Source organism: Hyperolius riggenbachi, chromosome 6, assembly GCF_040937935.1.
Source record: "Hyperolius riggenbachi isolate aHypRig1 chromosome 6, aHypRig1.pri, whole genome shotgun sequence".
Taxonomy (NCBI): Eukaryota; Metazoa; Chordata; class Amphibia; order Anura; family Hyperoliidae; genus Hyperolius; species Hyperolius riggenbachi.
In genome coordinates, this window is record NC_090651.1 from 186064687 (window position 1) to 186080547 (window position 15861).

Sequence of the window (15861 nt, forward strand, 5' to 3'; positions counted from 1 at the left end):
TGTCCTGTGACTACTGTGATTGGCTCACAGTAATTACGATGTCAGGAGCCAGACAGAGCAAGCGGGTGCAGCGATGGAACAGTGGCATGACCTGAAAGGACAGAGAGAGTACGCATTGGTGAATAGTTGGAACCTACATCCTGTCAGAGTAGCACAGCGACCAGCACTAGTAGATTACAACTATGTCAGTCTAGAATCATTTAACAGTTTCACCTGAGCTGTTTTTGTGTCAAACCCCATTCATGACCCAGTTGCGGGCACGTCCTCAGATTCTGATTAAACTAATTAATAGTTTGCAATATGCAATCTTAGGGCCCATTCACACTATAAATTGCAAAACGGCAGCGCTTAGCGCTACCATTTTTTACGGGTGATTTTACAGCGATTAGGGCAGTAAAATCACTGCTCACGCTTCCGCAATTCAGAGAAATCGCAATCAGCCTTTTATAAGCACTGTATCACGATCGCGCCAGAATTGCCGCAAATCACTGCAGTGAGAACGGCCCTTAACCACTTGCCGACCGCCCACTGCACAGGGGCGGCCGGAAAGTGGATCCCGCATGCACAGAGGCGGCGGTCCTTGTACGGGCATGGGCGGAGCGATCGTGTCATCCGCAGTGTCATCCGCCGGGGATCGATGGCCGGGGATTTAGCCTCCAGCTCGCCGGCCACTTAGCAGCGCCGGCGGGCGGAGGAATACAAATCTCCACCGATCCATGCGTATAATAGGCTTTGTAATGTATACAAAGCCTATTATACAGGCTGCCTCCTTCCCTCCTGGTGGTCCCAGTGTCCGAGGGACCACCAGGGCAGGCTGCAGCCACCCTAGTCTGCACCCAAGCACACTGATTTCCCCCCCCCTGCCCCCTGATTGCCCACAGCACCACTCAGACCCCCCCACCCCCTGCCCACCCCCCAGACCCCTGTTTGCACCCAATCACCCCCCTAATCACCCATCAATCACTCCCTGTCATTATCTGTCGACACTATTTTTTTTAATTCCCTAAACTGCCCCCTGCTCCCTCCTGATCACCCCCTCACCCCTCAGATTCCCCCCCCTGTGTACTGTATGCCTCTATCCCCCCTGTAATAACGCACTGATCACCTATCAATCACCCATCAATCGCCCCCTGTCACTGCCACCCATCAATCAGCCCCTAACCTGCCCCTTGCGGGCAATCTGATCACCCACCCACACCAATAGATCGCCCGCAGATCCGACATCAGATCACCTCCCAAGTGCAGTGTTTACATCTGTTCTCTACCCTAAACACCCACTAATTACCCATAAATCACCCATCAATCACCCCCTATCACCACCTGTCACTGTTACCCATCAGATCAGACCCTAATCTGCCCCTTGCGGGCACCCAATAACACGCCTACACGCTCAGATTGCCCTCAGACCCCCCCTTATCAATTCACCAGTGCATTATTTACATCTGTTCTTTCCTGTAATAACCCACTGATCACCTGTCAATCACCTGTCAATCACCCATCAATCACCCCCTGTCACTGCCACCCATCAATCACCCCCTGTCACTGCCACCCATCAATCAGCCCCTAACCAGCCCCTTGCGGGCAATCTGATCACCCACCCACACCAATAGATCGCCCGCAGATCCGACGTCAGATCACCTCCCAAGTGCATTGTTTACATATGTTCTCTACCCTAAACACCCACTAATTACCCATAAATCACCCATCAATCACCCCCTATCACCACCTATCACTGTTACCCATCAGATCAGACCCTAAGCTGCCCCTTGCAGGCACCCAATCACACGCCTACACGCTCAGATTGCCCTCAGACCCCCCCCCCTTATCAATTCGCCAGTGCATTATTTACATCTGTTCTTCCCTGTAATAACCCACTGATCACCTGTCAATCACCCATCAATCACCCCCTGTCACTGCCACTCATCAATCATCCCCTGTCACTGCCACCCATCAATCAGCCCCTAACCAGCCCCTTGCGGGCAATCTGATCACCCACCCACACCAATAGATCGCCCGCAGAACCGACGTCAGATCACCTCCCAAGTGCATTGTTTACATCTGTTCTCTACCCTAAACACCCACTAATTACCCATTAATCACCCATCAATCACCCACTATCACCACCTGTCACTGTTACCGATCAGATCAGACCCTAATCTGCCCCTTGCGGGCACCCAATCACCCGCCTACACGCTCAGATTGCCCTCAGACCCCCCCTTATCAATTCGCCAGTGCATTATTTACATCTGTTCTTCCCTGTAATAACCCACTGATCACCTGTCAATCACCTGTCAATCACCCATCAATCACCCCCTGTCACTGCCACCCATCAATCACCCCCTGTCACTGCCACCCATCAATCACCCCCTAACCTGCCACTTGCGGGCAATCTGATCACCCACCCACACCAATAGATCGCCCACAGATCCGACGTCAGATTACCTCCCAAGTGCATTGTTTATATCTGTTCTCTACCCTAAACACCCACTAATTACCCATCAATCACCCCCTGTCACTGCTACCCATCAGATTAGACCCCTATCTGCCCCTAGGGCACTTAATCACCTGTCCACACCCTCAGAGCGCCCTCAGACCCCAGCCCTGATCACCTCACTAGTGCATTGCTTGCATCTATTCCCCCCTCTAATCACAACCTTGAGACACCCATCAATCACCTCCTGTCACCCCCTAGCACACCTACCCATCAGATTAGGCCCTAATTTGCCCCGTGTGGGCTCCTGATCACTCGGCCAAACCCTCAGATCCCCCTCAGACCCCCTTACGATCACCTCCCCAGTGCATTGATTGCATCTATTTTCCCCTCTAACCACCCCCTGAGACACCCATCAATCACCTCCTGTCATCCCCCTAGCACTCCTATCCATCAGATCAGGCCCAATACAACCTGTCATCTAAAAGGCCACCCTGCTTATGACCGGTTCCACAAAATTCGCCTCCTCATAGACCACCTGTCATCAAAATTTGCAGATGCTTATACCCCTGAACAGTCATTTTGAGACATTTGGTTTCCAGACTACTCACGGTTTTGGGCCCGTAAAATGCCAGGGCGGTATAGGAACCCCACAAGTGACCCCATTTTAGAATAAAGACACCCCAAGGTATTCTGTTAGGTGTATGACGAGTTCATAGAAGATTTTATTTTTTGTCAAAAGTTAGCGGAAATTGATTTTTATTGTTTTTTTCCACAAAGTGTCATTTTTCACTAACTTGTGACAAAAAATAAAATCTTCTATGAACTCGCCATACTCCTAACGGAATACCTTGGGGTGTCTTCTTTCTAAAATGGGGTCACTTGTGGGGTTCCTATACTGCTCTGGCATTTTAGGGGCCCTAAACCGTGAGGAGTAGTCTAGAAAACAAATGCCTCAAAATGACCTGTGAATAGGACGTTGGGCCCCTTAGCGCACCTAGGCTGCAAAAAAGTGTCACAAATGTGGTATCGCCGTACTCAGGAGAAGTAGTATAATGTGTTTTGAGGTGTATTTTTACACATACCCATGCTGGGTGGGAGAAATCTCCCTGTAAATGGACAATTGTGTGTAAAAAAAAATCAAACAATTGTCATTTACAGAGATATTTCTCCCACCCAGAATGGGTATGTGTAAAAATACACCCCAAAACACATTATACTACTTCTCCTGAGTACGGTGGTACCACATGTGTGGCACTTTTTTACACCCAAGTGCGCTAAGGGGCCCAAAGTCCAATGAGTACCTTTAGGATTTCACAGGTCATTTTGCGACATTTGCTTTCAAGACTACTCCTCACGGTTTAGGGCCCCTAAAATGCCAGGGCAGTATAGAAACCCCACAAATGACCCCATTCTAGAAAGAAGATACCCAAAGGTATTCCGTTAAGTATGGTGAGTTCATAGAAGATTTTGTTTTTTGTCACAAATTAGCGGAAATTGACACTTTGTGAAAAAAAACAATTAAAATCAATTTCCGCTAACTTGTGACAAAAAATAAAATCTTCTATGAACTCACCATACTCCTAATGGAATACCTTGGGGTGTCTTCTTTCTAAAATGGGGTCATTAGTGGGGTTCCTATACTGCCCTGGCATTTTAGGGACCCTAAACCGTGAGGAGTAGTCTTGAAACAAAAATGATCTGTGAAATCCTAAAGGTACTCATTGGACTTTGGGCCCCTTAGCGCAGTTATGGTGCAAAAAAGTGCCACACATGTGGTATCGCCGTACTCAGGAGAAGTAGTATAATGTGTTTTGGGGTGTATTTTTACACATACCCATGCTGAGTGGGAGAAATATCTCTGTAATTTGACAATTGTGTGTAAAAAAAATCAAACAATTGTCATTTACAGAGATATTTCTCCCACCCAGCATGGGTATGTTTAAGAATACACCCCAAAACACATTATACTACTTCTCCTGAGTACGGTGGTACCACATGTGTGGCACTTTTTTACACCCTAAGTGCGCTAAGGGGCCCAAAGTCCAATGAGTACCTTTAGGATTTCACAGGTCATTTTGCGACATTTGGTTTCAAGACTACTCCTCACGGTTTAGGGCCCCTAAAATGCCAGCGCAGTATAGGAACCCCACAAATGACCCCATTCTAGAAAGAAGACACCCAAAGGTATTCCGTTAGGAGTATGGTGAGTTCATAGAAGATTTTATTTTTTGTCACAAATTAGCGGAAAATGACACTTTGTGAAAAAAAAACCAATTAAAATCAATTTCCGCTAACTTGTGACAAAAAATAAAATCTTCTATGAACTCACCATACTCCTAACGGAATATCTTGGGGTGTCTTCTTTCTAAAATGGGGTCATTAGTGGGGTTCCTATACTGCCCTGGCATTTTAGGGGCCCAAAACCGTGAGGAGTAGTCTTGAAACAAAAATGACCTGTGAAATCCTAAAGGTACTCATTGGACTTTGGGCCCCTTAGCGCAGTTATGGTGCAAAAAAGTGCCACGCATGTAGTATCGCCGTACTCAGGAGAAGTAGTATAATGTGTTGTGGTGTGTATTTTTACACATACCCATGCTGAGTGGGAGAAATATCTCTGTAAATGGACAATTGTGTGTAAAAAAAAATCAAACAATCGTCATTTACAGAGATATTTCTCCCACCCAGCATGGGTATGTGTAAAAATACACCCAAAAACACATTATACTACTTCTCCTGAGTACGGCAATACCACATGTGTGGCACTTTTTTGCAGCCTAACTGCGCTAAGGGGCCCAAAGTCCAATGAGCACCTTTAGGCTTTACAGGGGTGCTTACAAATTAACACCCCCCAAAATGCGAGGACAGTAAACACACCCCACAAATGACCCCATTTTGGAAAGTAGACACTTCAAGGTATTCAGAGAGGGGCATGGTGAGTCCGTGGCAGATTTCATTTTTTTTTTGTCACAAGTTAGCAGAAATGGAAACGTTTTTTTTTTTTTCTTGTCACAAACTGTCATTTTCCGGCTAACTTGTGACAAAAAATAATATCTTCTATGAACTCACTATGCCTCTCAGTGAATACTTTAGGATGTCTTCTTTCCAAAATGGGGTCATTTGGGGGGTATTTATACTATCCTGGAATTCTAGCCCCTCATGAAACATGACAGGTGGTCAGAAAAGTCAGAGATGCTACAAAATGGGAAAATTCACTTTTTGCACCATAGTTTGTAAACGCTATAACTTTTACCCAAACCAATAAATATAGGCTGAATGTTTTTTTTTAATCAAAAACATGTTTGTCCACATTTTTCGTGCTGCATGTATACAGAAATTTTACTTTATTTAAAAAATGTCAGCACCAGGGGCGTAACTAGAAATCACTGGGCCCCCCTGCGAATATTTGGATGGGCCCCCCCCCCCATAGGTGCCAAATAATCGTAATGGGGCAGCGTTTCACTGTAAATTAATTATAAAGTGGGCAGCATTTTACCAGACAATCGTAATATGGGCCAGAAAATCGTAATGTGGGCAGAGTTCACCAGAAAATCGTAATGTGGGCCTTTAGAAAATCATAATGTGGGCAGAGTTCACCAGAAAATCGTAATGTGGGCACCAGTCACCAGAAAATTGTAACGTGGACAGCATTCACCAGACAATCGTAATGTGGGCAGCGTTCACCAGAAAATCATAATGTGGGCAGAGTTCACCAGAAAATCATAATGTGGGCAGCAGTCAGTCACCAGAATTTCATAATGTGGGCAGCAGTCACCAGAAAATCCTAATGTGGGCAGCAGTCACCAGAAAATCCTTATGTGGGCAGCAGTCACCAGAAAATCGCAATGTGGGCAGCAGTCACCAGAAAATCGCAATGTGAGCAACAGTCACCAGAAAATCGCAATGTGGGCAGCAGTCACCAGAAAATCCTAATGTGGGCAGCATACACCAGAAAATCGTAATGTGGGCAGCAGACACCAGAAAATCGCAATGTGGGCAGCAGACACCTGAAAATCGTAATGTGGGCAGCAGACACCAGAAAATCGTAATGTGGGCAGCAGACACCTGAAAATCGTAATGTGGGCAGCAGACACCTGAAAATCGTAATGTGGGCAGCAGGCACCTGAAAATCGTAATGTGGGCAGCAGGCACCTGAAAATCGTAATGTGGGCAGCAGACACCTGAAAATCGCAATGTGGGCAGCAGACACCTGAAAATCATAATGTGGGCAGCAGACACCTGAAAATCGTAATGTGGGCAGCAGACACCTGAAAATCGTAATGTGGGCAGCAGACACCTGAAAATCGCAATGTGGGCAGCAGTGACCAGAAAATCGCAATGTGGGCAGCAGTGACCAGAAAATCGTAATGTGGGCAGCAGACACCTGAAAATCGTAATGTGGGCAGCAGGCACCTGAAAATCGTAATGTGGGCAGCAGTCACCAGAAAATCGTAATGTGGGCAGCAGACACCTGAAAATCACAATGTGGGCAGCAGTCACGAGAAAATCTTAATGTGGGCAGCATACACCTGAAAATCGTAATGTGGGCAGCAGGCACCTGAAAATCGCAATGTGGGCAGCAGACACCTAAAAATCGTAATGTGGGCAGCAGTGACCAGAAAATCGCAATGTGGGCAGCAGTGACCAGAAAATCGTAATGTGGGCAGCAGACACCTGAAAATCATAATGTGGGCAGCAGACACCTGAAAATCGTAATGTGGGCAGCAGACACCTGAAAATCGCAATGTGGGAAGCAGTGACCTGAAAATCGTAATGTGGGCAGCAGTGACCAGAAAATCGTAATGTGGGCAGCAGTGACCAGAAAATCGTAATGTGGGCAGCAGACACCTGAAAATCGTAATGTGGGCAGCAGGCACCTGAAAATCGTAATGTGGGCAGCAGACACCTGAAAATCGTAATGTGGGCAGCAGACACCTGAAAATCGTAATGTGGGCAGCAGACACCTGAAAATCGTAATGTGGGCAGCAGGCACCTGAAAATCGTAATGTGGGCAGCAGACACCTGAAAATCGTAATGTGGGCAGCAGACACCTGAAAATCGTAATGTGGGCAGCAGGCACCTGAAAATCGTAATGTGGGCAGCAGACACCTGAAAATCCCCCTGCAGAATTTCAATGTGTGTGGGCAGCGGGCAGCGGGCAGCAGCGGGATACATACCTTCTTCCTTGCGTTCCATCGCCGCCTTCTCGCTCTAGCGGCTGACGTCACTTCCGCTTCCGGAAGTGACGTCAGCCGCTAGAGCGAGAAGGCGGCGATGGAACGCAAGGAAGAAGGTATGTATCCCGCCGCCGCTGCCCGCTGCCCACACACATTCACTAGCTGGAGGGGAGCGCAGAGGGGAGAGCCCCGAGGTGAGGGAGAGGGGGGAACTTCCCCTCTCCCCGCCGACTGTGGGCAAGGCTTTCCCCTCATGCTGCCACCCCTCCAGCCCCCAAAAAACGGCCCCGAGCGGGCCCCACGGGGGGCCGGGCCCCCCCGGGGCCCCCCCGCGGGCGCAGGCGCTGCAGGGCCTATTGCTACGCCCCTGGTCAGCACAGAAAGTTAAAAAAAATCATTTTTTTGACAAAATTCATGTCTTTTTTGATGAATATAATAAAAAGTAAAAATCGCAGCAGCAATCAAATAGCACCAAAAGAAAGCTTTATTAGTGACAAGAAAAGGAGCCAAAATTCATTTAGGTGGTAGGTTGTATGAGCGAGCAATAAACCATGAAAGCTGCAGTGGTCTGCATGGAAAAAAAGGGTCTGGTCCTTAAGGGGGGTAAAGCCTACGGTCCTCAAGTGGTTAAGGATGAACCAGCTGCTATCTCTTACATAAAGACTTGTTCCTTTGTTGTAAAACTTTTGAATATGTACGTGTGGTTGGATATACAAGCTTTACTGTAAATGTGAATCTTTAGGGATTAGCTTAAAGGACAACTGAAGGGAGAACAATATGGAGGCTACCATATTTATTCCTTTCAAACAATACTATCAGGGGCGTTTCTAGGGTCACCTGTGGGCACTAGGTGGGGGGTACATGCGGCGGCAAAAACGCGTGTGGCCATGAGGTGAGTGGGCGTGGCCATGGGTGGGGCCAAATGTACATGAACTTAGCAGCGGTGTAAGCTACAGATAACAGGCCTGCCCATCGAAATATTGGATGGAGTCCCCTGTCCTTTATTTAGATAATTTACAATCAGTATAGACATAGATCAAAGCTGTATATGCACATACAATTTTGATTGGTCAATCACTGACCAATTTTACCACCCCCGTGCAGTAAGTGGGCCAACAGACAATGAATTTGATGAACAGAGCTAAAATTGACTAATCAAAATTGTATGTGTGTACCAGGCTTTACAGCTAATACTGTACATACTGAAAGTAGCAGGGATCAGCATACAATACTGCTGGTTTACAATCAGTAAAGGCACAGAGTAACACCTTATACTGTACACACTGGAGGTAGATCAGCACACAGTGCAGGCACTAGAGAACAGCGTATACTGTACATACTGTAGGCAGCAGAATTCAGCATACTGCAGCTAGCGCGCCGAAAAATATGAGGGTCACGTTGTGCGGCGCGCTTGGCGTGCTGCACTGAAAAATGGGTGGGCCATGGACCAGACTGTGGGTGTGGTAATGGGTGGAGACAAATTTACATGAATCTAGCAATGGTGGGACATTAGAATAGGGCAGTGGTGGCGAACCTTTTGGAGGCCGAGTGCCCAAACTGCAACCCAAAAGTCACTTATCTATCGTAAAGTGGCAACAGCAATTTAAACTAAATACTGTACAAACTTTTTAACTCATACATAAACATTATGGAAAATCCAAGTTGAAAAAAAACTGTGAAGATAAACAGTTTCATCCATCCTACTCCTGAAAAATGTATTCAATTTTTTAGAACCTCCCAGTTCTATTTTCTGTTTTAAAAAGCTAAAAAAGTAGGTTTAATGCTATTGTCTCATATGATGAGGATTCAGCTTTTCCTATAGTCTCGCAGTTAGCAATCATGTGACCCCCAACAAGACAAATTCAGCAATCATGAGGCCCCCCATCAAGACAAATTCAGCAATTGTGAGGCCCCTATCAAGGCAAATTCAGCAATCATGAGGCCTCCAACAAGACAAATTCAGCAATCATGAGGCCCCCAACAAGACAAATTCAGCGATCATGAGGCCCCCAACATGACAAATTAGGCAATCGTGAGGCCCCCGACATGACAAATTCAGCATTCGTGAGGACCCCAACAAGACAAATTCAGCAATCATGAGGCCCCCAACAAATCATGAGGCCCCCAACAAGACAAATTCAGCAATCTTGAGGCCCCCAACAAATCATGAGGCTCCCTACAAGACAAATTCAGCAGTCATGAGGCACATAAATAGACAGCATTTCACATAAATAGGCAGAATGCCCCCTTAATATGGTAGACACCTCTCACCTGGCTTCTGAATTCTCCTCTACTGGCTGCTGTGCCTGGCAATACTGTTTTTGGCTGGATTGGGGATGATGTGTGGGCTGAAAGGCCTGGCAGCGATGCTGTGGCCGATGCTGTGGCTGGGTTGGCTGGTGGTGATGCTGTGACCTGGCTGGCGGTAATGCTGGGCTGTTGAAGTAAATGCTGGCCTGACTGGTGGTGATGCTGTGGCCTTTTTGACAGTGATTCTGGGCTGGTTGGCTGGTGGTGATGCTGGGCTGGCTGGCCTGGATAGTTTAGGTAGTGACAGGTGCCCCCTAGTTAAGGTAGCGCCAGGAGTCCCCCAGTTTAGGTAGCGCCAGAAGCCCCCAGTTTAGGTAGTGACAGAAGCCCCCCAGTTTAGGTAGTGACAGGTGCCTCCCAGGTTAGGTAGTGAGTGACAGGGACCCCTAGGTTACCTAGTGAGTGACAGGCGCCCCCCAGGTTAGGTAGTGAGTGACAGGTGCCCCCCCAGGTTAGGTAGTGAGTGACAGGGACCCCCAGGTTAGGTAGTGAGTGACAGGGACCCCCAGGTTAGATAGTGAGTGATAGGGACACCCAGGTTAGGTAGTGAGTGACAGGCACCCCCCAGGTTAGGTAGTGAGTGACAGGGTCCCCCAGGTTAGATAGTGAGTGACAGGGACCACCAGGTTAGGTTGTGAGTGACAGGGACCACCAGGTTAGGTAGTGAGTGACAGGAACCCCCGGTTAGGTAGTGAGTGACAGGGACCCCCAGGTTAGATAGTGAGTGACAGGCACCACCAGGTTAGATAGTGAGTGACAGGGACCACCAGGTTAGGTAGTGCGTGACAGGGACCCCCAGTTAGGTAGTGAGTGACAGGGACCCCCAGGTTAGATAGTGAGTGACAGGGACCACCAGGTTAGATAGTGAGTGACAGGGACCCCCAGGTTAGATAGTTAGTGACAGGGACCCCCAGGTTAGATAGTAAGTGACAGGGACCACTAGGTTAGATAGTGAGTGACATGGACCCCCAAGTTAAATAGTGAGTGACAGGGACCCCCAGGTTAGGTAGTGAGTGACAGGCGCCCACCCCGTTAGGTAGTGAGTGACAGGGACCGCCAGTTAGGTAGTGAGTGACAGGTGCCCCCCTCACCTCGCAGCCAGCAGCGTCAGACCTCGATCAGCGGGCGACCCGACCAGGTAGAGTGGGCGCCGGTCGCACCACGCTGTATATGCGGAAGTGATGTTAATTCCGCATATCAGCGTTGTCCGCTAGGTCCTAGCGCCTGCTCTATCTGGTCGTCCGCTGATTGAGGTCTGACGCTCTGGCAGCGGGGGCAGCGGGGACAGCGGGGACAGCGCAGGGGGGGGGGGGGGGGCAGCGGGCACCCCTGGGGAACAGATTAGTGGCACCCCAGGACAGAGAGGGGGCACAGGCCCCCTAATTAGGGCTAGCGACGCCCCTGTTAGTTGCCTGGCAACCCTGCTGGTCTATTTGTCTGTATTAGTTTCTGAAAAAAAAAACAGAAACAAGCATACAGCTAATGTCAGAAACACTTGATCTTCTGCATGCCAGTCTATGTCTAAAAGAATTAGAACCAGTGTATGACAGGAGTTGGATAGTCTCCCTAGGTGCAACGATCGGATGTGATGTTAAGATGGGCAGCCCTGTATCCACTGTAGTACAAAGATAAGGAAAGAAAAAAGTTCTCTCAGCTATTGTGTAAATATGGCGTAGGGCCCTATCCAGGACAGGTCTCACCTATAATACGTTACTTCTGAAGAAGTGAATTATACAACTGTCTTATTCACGAAACGTGTCTATTTCTCGGTCACTGTGTATCTATTGCTATTTAAGTATATACAAAGACTCTGATCTCAGTGTGACCCCACTTTACTTTAGTTTTCACTACTTGGGAGGGAATTCAGTTTGAAAGCCACCATACAGGGGAGCAATCAAAAGATTGTATGATGAACTATTGTTATTGCATGTAACACTTATTACTGTGATGGCTATATCAGCTTTCATCTGTTCTAGCTATATGTGTCTTTTCTTAAATATGTGTTTATAATAAAATATATGTTTTAATTATTAGATGATCTGACTCAAAACTCGTCTCAGTATCATCAGGCCTATATGCCCATATCAAGACTAGTAACTTATGAGGGCTAAAAGGTACACACCTGTATGTAACTTCATTGGATAATATCATCCTGGACCCGTTGGTCCATCTGTACTTAGGGAATTTGAATCATATCAACTGTATATGAAATACCAAGTCTTAACACAGTTATATAATTTTATCTGATAATGTCATGCAATAATTAGTTAACTCACACAATGTCCAGTTCTTCATATTCAGTTAAAGTATACCTGACCCAAGGCAAAACTACCTAAATTAAAGAGAATCTGTATTGTTAAAGTCACACAAAAGTAAACATACCAGTGTGTTAGGGTACATTTCCTATTACCCTCTATCACAATTTCTCCGCTCCCCGCCGCATTAAAAGTAGTCAAAAACAGTTTTAAAAAGTTTGTTTGTAAACAAACAAAGTGGCCACCAAAACAGGAAGTAGGTTGATGTACAGTATGTACACACATAGAAAATACAGCCATACACAAGCAGGCTGTATACACCCTTCCTTTTGAATCTCAAGAGATCATTTGTGTGTTTCTTTCCCCCTGCAGCTCACCGAAGAGTTACAGGCTGATTGTTTTTCTTCTTGCAGGCAGCTCTGCCCGGTTGTCTGTAATTCTGCAGTATGTGACTCATCAGTATGTGAACAGAGGATTTATCCAGCTTGTAAAAGATAAGAGAGCAGAGAAAAGCGCGTACGTACAAAAAGGGCGCCTGGACAAAAAGGGCGCGGGGTGTAAACTCTAAATAATAATTAATCATTAATAGGGTTTATAAATATAGTGTGCTATATTTCGTTTACAAATAATGTTTAACAAAATTATAAATCATTAAATAATGTCTATGAAATCGGAAATTGTGAAAACGTTAATCTTCCCTGTTTCAAAAGTTAAACTTATAATTACGTTTATAAAAAAACCAATAATATATGTTTAATTGTTATAATTGTATATTATTGTGAATAACCGTCATTTATGGTTTGTTCTTATAATAAAATCTGAAAATATTGTTTATAAAGATGATATAAATATAACTACGTTCGTAATAAGTGTTGTAATACATTAGTAATTATTACTAAAATTTTACTAAAACTATACCTAAGCCTACTCTTACACAGAACCCTACCTGTACCTATCCCTAACCCCTAGACTCCCCTGTTGGTGCCTAAACCTAAGACCCCCCTGTTGGTGCCTAAACCTAAGACCCCCCCTGTTGGTGCCTAAGTAACCCTCCCTGTACCTACCCCTAACCCCTAGACCCCCCTGTTGGTGCCTAAACCTAAGACCCCCCCTGTTGGTGCCTAAGTAACCCTCCCTGTACCTACCCCTAACCCCTAGACCCCCCTGTTGGTGCCTAAACCTAAGACCCCCCTGTTGGTGCCTAAACCTAAGACCCCCCTGTTGGTGCCTAAACCTAAGACCCCCCCTGTTGGTGCCTAAGTAACCCTCCCTGTACCTACCCCTAACCCCTAGACCCCCCTGTTGGTGCCTAAACCTAAGACCCCCCCTGTTGGTGCCTAAGTAACCCTCCCTGTACCTACCCCTAACCCCTAGACCCCCCTGTTGGTGCCTAAACCTAAGACCCCCCTGTTGGTGCCTAAACCTAAGACCCCCCTGTTGGTGCCTAAACCTAAGACCCCCCTGTTGGTGCCTAAACCTAAGACCCCCCTGTTGGTGCCTAAACCTAAGACCCCCCTGTTGGTGCCTAAACCTAAGACCCCCCTGTTAGTGCCTAAACCTAAGACCCCCCTGTTAGTGCCTAAACCTAAGACCCCCCTGTTAATGCCTAAACCTAAGACCCCCCTGTTAATGCCTAAACCTAAGACCCCCCTGTTGGTGCCTAAACCTAAGACCCCCCTGTTGGTGCCTAAACCTAAGACCCCCCTTTATTATGTGGATAATTATGTTTTACTAATTGTGGATTAAAAAAATATTTTGCAATTTACGTTACGTACTGATCGCTTTATTTTGTGAATAATAATGTTTTACAAACAGTAAGGGATAAAACTTTAAATAATGTTTTAATTATTTAAATAAGATAAATATGTTTAGTATTTTCATAAACGTTATTCGGCACGGGTGCATTTTATAAACGTAAATCACCACAAGTTCAGTTATAAATCATTAAACAGCTCCGGGCGCCGTTTGTAAACTTTATTTAGCTCCTGGCGCCGTTTATAAACTTTATTTAGCTCCGGCGCCCTTTTTTCCTACCCGGCGCCCATTAAACGCTATTTATTATGGGAGTGAATGGCGGCGCCCTTTTTGTCCACTAGCGGCATGCGCCCTTTTTTCCCAGCTCCGAGAAAAGCTGGCTAATGTAAATAACACACACACACACAGGGGAGTGTGCATAGAGGGGGCATGCATAGCAGATCACACTGAATTGTTGGCAGCCTTCCAGACACAGGATGACAAGTCCGACAGGGGAAAGATAAGCTGATTTATTACAGAGATGGTGATAGTATAAAGTGCTGCAGTAAGCCAGAGCACATTATAATAGGTTTAGGAACCTGTAGGATGGTAGAAAACACAATGACATTTTTGTTACAGAGTCCCTTTAACCACTTCACAACTAAGGGGTTTTACCCCTTGAGCACCAGAGCAATTTTCACCTTTCAGCGCTCCTTCCATTCATTAGTCTATGGGCTTGATTCACAAAGTGGTGCTAACTGTTAGCACGCCTGTGAAAACCCCCTTAGCACATCTAAACAAGCTTTTCGCGCATAAAACTTTACGGGCGCAAAACTTTATGCGCATAAAACTTTACGCGCGTACTGCACAGAGAGCAGGGCACTCCGCGCAAAGTGCCCATTAAAGCCTATGGGACTTAGTAAAATTTTGCGCGCGTAAAACTTAGTAAAACTTTGCACGCGTAAAACTTTGCACGCGCAAAGTTAGCGCACGATCTGATTGAGAAATCCGGTGCTAACCTACTTAGCACCCTGGTTAGCGCGTCTAAAGACTTTAGACGTGCTAAGTAGGTTAGCACCGCTTTGTGAATCAAGCCCTATAACTTTATTATTACTTATCGCAATGAAATTAACTATATCTTGTTTTTTTCGCCACCAATTAGGCTTTTTTTAGGTGGGACATTATGCCAAGAATTATTTTATTCTAAATGTGTTTTAATGGGAAAATAGGAAAAAATGTGGGAAAAAAATAATTATTTTTCAGTTTTCGGCCATTATAGTTTTTAAATAATGCATGCTACTGTAATTAAAATCCAAGAAATGTATTTGCCCATTTGTCCCAGTTATTACACCGTTTAAATTATGTCCCTATCACAATGTTTGGCGCCAATATTTTATTTGGAAATAAAGGTGCATTTTTTTCAGTTTTGCGTCCATCCCTAATTACAAGCCCATAGTTTATAAAGTAACAGTGTTGTACCCTCTTGACATAAATATTTAAAGAGTTCAGTCCCTAAGGTAACTATTTATGTTTTTTTTTTTAATTGTAATTTTTTTTTATTGTAATAAAAAAATAAATACATTGGGGAGTGTGGGAGGTAATGAGTTAATTTATAGTGTAAAAGTATGTATTTGTATATGAAAAATGTTTTGGATGTAGTTTTACTATTTAGTAATTTGTTCATGCGACCTGTAAGTGTCGGAAGTACGCTTACAGGACGTTCAATGAGGTTGGGAAACTTTTATTTTTTCACAATGATCGCGCTGCTTCTCATAGAAGCAGCCGATCATTGCTGGGGGGCTGAGTTCAACGAATGGGAACGGTTTATTCCATTCATTGATCTCCAGGCGAGCTGCCTGCGGCGTGCACGAGCACGGGAGTGCGCGCAAAAGCGAGCGGGAGCACTGGCAGCAGCGGTAGCGGCGGGAAGTGCGTATATCTACGCTCCTGGTGG

General features: G+C 45.9%; 1 protein-coding gene across 1 annotated transcript in view; it reads left to right on the plus strand.

Moving 5' to 3' along the window:
- Nucleotides 1–15861, plus strand: part of LOC137522100 (glutamate receptor ionotropic, NMDA 2B) — a 1475416-nt gene that overhangs the window by 659506 nt on the left and 800049 nt on the right. The gene's annotated exons all lie outside the window — the stretch shown is intronic.